The sequence below is a fragment of the Orycteropus afer genome, unplaced genomic scaffold (assembly GCF_000298275.1).
Source record: "Orycteropus afer afer isolate SDZICR_OR568_19922 unplaced genomic scaffold, OryAfe1.0 scaffold00559, whole genome shotgun sequence".
NCBI classification, from domain to species: Eukaryota; Metazoa; Chordata; class Mammalia; order Tubulidentata; family Orycteropodidae; genus Orycteropus; species Orycteropus afer.
Window position 1 is genome coordinate 1612996 of NW_006922146.1, and position 1298 is coordinate 1614293.

The window sequence follows — 1298 nt, forward strand, 5'->3', positions numbered from 1 at the left end:
CTCTTCTTCAGTTTTCTTTATTCATTGTCCAGCTCTCATATGCATACGAGGCTATTGGAAATATCATGGCTTGTGTCAGGTGCACCTTAGTCCCCAAGGAGACATCCTTGCTCCTCAGCACTTGAAACAGTTCCTTCACGGTTGACTTTCCCAATGCTACACGTCGTCTAATGTCCTGACTGCTGATTCCATTGGCATCAATTGCAGAACCAAGCAATGTGAATTCTTTGACAACCTCAATCTTCTCTCCATTTGTTGTGATGCTGCTCATTGGTCCAGTTGTGAGGATTTTTGTTTTCTTTATATTGAGACATAATCCATACTGAAGACTGTATTCTTCAACTTTCATCAGTAAGTACCTCAAGTCATGGGCACTTTCAGCAAGCTAAGTTTTATTGTCTGTGTATCTCAGGTTGTTAATGATTCTTTGTCCAATCCTGATGCCATGATTTTCTTCATATAGTCCAGTTTTTCGGATTATTTGCTCAGCATATAGATTGAGTAAGTATGGGGAAAGGATACAACCCTGACACACTCCCTTCCTGATTTTAAGCCATGTAGTGTCCCCTTATTCCATTCAAACGACAGCCTCCTGGTCAAGGTACAGGTTCGTCATGAGTACAATCAAGTGTTCGGGAATTCCCATTCTTCTCAATGTTATTCATAATTTGTCATGGTCCACACAATCAAATGCCTTTGCATAGTCAATAAAACACAAGTAAACATCTTTCTGGTATTCTTTGCCTTGAGCCAAGATCCATCTAACAACAGCTATGATATCCCTTGTTCCACGTCCTCTTCTGAATCCAGCTTGCATCTCTGGAAGTTCTCTGTCAATATGCTGCTGCAAACATTTTTGAATTATCTTCAGTAAGATCTTACTTGCGTGCAATATTAATGATATTGTTCTATAATTTCCACAATCTCTGGGATCACCTTTCCTTGGAATGGGTACAAATATGGATCTCTTCCAGTCAGTTGGTCAGGTAGCTGTCTTCCAAATCTCTTGGCATAACCGCGTGAGTGCCTCCAATGGGGCATCCGTTTGTTGAAATATCTCAATGGGTATCCGTCAATTCCCGGAGCCTTGTTCTTCACCAATTCTTTTATTGCAGCTTTGACTTCCTCCTTTAGTACCATTGGTTCTAGATCATATGCCACTTCCTGAAATGGATGAAGATCGACCAGTTCTTTTTGGTACAGTGATTCTGTGTATTCCTGCCATCTTCTCTCGATGTTTCCTGCATCATTCAATATTTTGCCCATAGAATCTCTCAGTATTGCAACTCGAGGCTTAA